The sequence below is a fragment of the Parasteatoda tepidariorum genome, chromosome 8, assembly GCF_043381705.1.
Source record: "Parasteatoda tepidariorum isolate YZ-2023 chromosome 8, CAS_Ptep_4.0, whole genome shotgun sequence".
Classification (NCBI taxonomy): Eukaryota; Metazoa; Arthropoda; class Arachnida; order Araneae; family Theridiidae; genus Parasteatoda; species Parasteatoda tepidariorum.
The window spans coordinates 73,100,182-73,102,835 of record NC_092211.1 but is presented as its reverse complement, the minus strand read 5'-3'; the positions used below and the strand labels follow the sequence as shown (position 1 = coordinate 73,102,835).

The 2,654-nt window shown below is 23.5% G+C and overlaps 1 long non-coding RNA gene across 1 annotated transcript; it reads right to left on the bottom strand.

The window, feature by feature from the left end:
- Window positions 1-220: 220 nt before the first annotated feature.
- Window positions 221-2,349, bottom strand: LOC139426261 (uncharacterized). The gene is made up of 3 exons (XR_011637506.1): window positions 2,227-2,349; window positions 1,160-1,267; window positions 221-313 (listed from the first exon to the last, which is right to left on the bottom strand). It is a non-coding gene; the product is annotated as an uncharacterized lncRNA (long non-coding RNA).
- Between the last annotated feature and the right edge of the window lie 305 nt (window positions 2,350-2,654).

Genomic DNA, 2,654 nt, shown 5'->3' with positions numbered 1-2,654 from the left:
AAAAAAAATTCAATTTTCTTGGTTTTACAAACGAAAACAATTTTTTAATTTTTTTCATTACATACATCTTTATTGATGCTCAAAAGAAACAAGAATATTAGCAATGTCAACTAAGAATTTTATATTCTGATGATTTTATCATTAAATAAAAAATATTTTGTATGATTTAAGTGTCAAATTCGTTTTGGGTTAAATTTTATTCTAAAGGTTTAATACATACCTTTCTGTTTTAGCATCATCCTCACAAATTTGCACAGAATCACTTTTTTCTGCGAAATATGATGCTTCAGAATCTACATTCCAATAAATATGCCTAAAATAATAAAAGAAAATATTTTTAATTTTTCTTATTTTTCGAGGTAGCTAAAAATTTTGAACAAGTGCTTTTATTCCCTTTTGTCATTAGATCAAGATATCTTTTTTATAATCAAATATTATTATTTTTTAATTATAATGAAAAGAGCATAACACTTAAGTAATAAAGAGTTTTCTGCTTCAAATTTGAAAAATAAAAAAATGCTTAATCCTTATAACAAGCACAGAAGTCCTCGACCGCATTTTTTTTTAAATGAAATTGTGTTTGATTGTGAAAAATATTCTTTTCTTGATTAATTTATTTTCATTTTTTAACTGTTCTAGAATTACTTAATAAAATTAATGCATAGATTTAATAATAAATTTTTATTTTATGCGCTTATCTGAATAACATTTTCTACATTTTTATAAATTTATGACATAATGACAATTCGTAAGCATGTAAATAAACATTTAAAGACTAGCCATTAAATAGAAAATGTTCAGATATATGCATGCATATATAAATAGGTTTTTTTTTTCTTCAAAAATTTAAATTTTTTTCATTCCATGCAACCATCATTTATTTTTTGAAATAATTAATTTAAATGTATTTAATACCGAAATGAAATATTATCCTTAGTACAACTTATGACATTGAAAAATATGTGTCTTTTTTTATTTTAATAATAATCGGAAACTACTATTCATATACATAAGTACTAATTATAATTCGAATACCTGCACTTTAGAAATTATTGCTTTGTTAATATAATAATTTTAATGTAAGAAAGAAACTAAGGAATATATATATTAAAATAATTTTTTTTAAAGAAAATTTTAATTTAAAATTTTGCATAAATACCTTTCATCATCAACAACCTCACTCGCCAGTTTAGGAGGGACACTTTTCTCCTCATAGGCATATTCGAAAGAATCGAACATCACATCATCCCATGTACTCTCATCGAGTCTGAAGTAAAACAATACAGAGTTTATTTCTTTTTGTTTGGTTAAATTTTAACATTTAAGTTCATACATAAACTCTTCACTTATTTATGTTATTTAAATAAGAAATGTAAATTACTAGAATAGACGAGTTTTCTGAAAAATATTCAAAATTAAAAACATATCTAAGGTTTAGCAAGCTTAAGAACAGCCTTTAATTATTTTTGTAGCTGAAATATGTGAAAGTTTTAAATACAGCTGTTAAACGAAAATAAAAAGTAAACAACCTCAATCACCTCTGTTCTGATTTGTTTGAGGGCCTAATATTGAAAATGATAAATAATTAGTTCTCCTGTCGAAATTATTGAGACTTTATTTTCAGAATTGTGGCTAAACTAACATAATGAGAATTAAGAATCCAAATCTATCGAAAAATGCTGTCGTCCGTATTTGTATCTTAAAATATCATATACAGTTATTAATTAGCAAAGTTATATGTAAAATGATTATTTTGAACCAATAAGGGTTCCTAGTATGTGATTATCTAATAATTATAACCAACGTTATTCAGTATATTCGGTTTTTGAATGCACTATACACATTGTTACAAAGTATACTGTAATAAAATAGATTTAAGTATCAGCTTTAACAGTGCACTTTTGAAATGGTCAGTATTTAATAATTTAATTAAATTTTTAAATAAATGTAAACATAAAACTTAAATTACAAATTACAAAAATCAGTTATTTTTTAATGCCTCTTTAATATTTAACAACAGAGCTTTTAATAATTTTTATTAGCCTAGTTTCTCTAAAAACTCTTGCTCAGATTCAGTTTTTATTTTTCATTCAATAGTGATGAAAAAACTACATTTTTTATGTATCAAAATATTAAAAAGGATACAAGCGAAGTATTATGAGTTAAATATTATAAATATTATGATGCTAATATTATGAGAAATAAAAAGATAGAAAAAAGATATACCTATGTACTCTAACAACATTTTCAGGGACTCCTTTTGGAAACCACTTGTTAATAATATTCCAAAAAGAAAACGTGGACTCAGGTAGAATGTTTGGCTCTACAGCATCGCTAATCACACTGTTTGGAACATCAAGTTCTCCTCTAAAATTAAAACATGGTGTTATAAACCTTATTACTTTCTTTATATATTCTTCATATATGATTACACTTATAAGATTTATATATATATATATAGATACAGAGAAGGAGAAAAAACAAAACAAAAAAAGATATACAGATTTTCCAAACGAGAAGAAAAAATTATAAATTTAAAAAAAAAACATTTCTTTCAAAAATAAATAAATATTTGGAAAATAAATTAAAATTTCGAAAAAGTTATAATTTTGTCATCAGCTCACACAGTTATATACGGAAAAAATAGTGTTTTC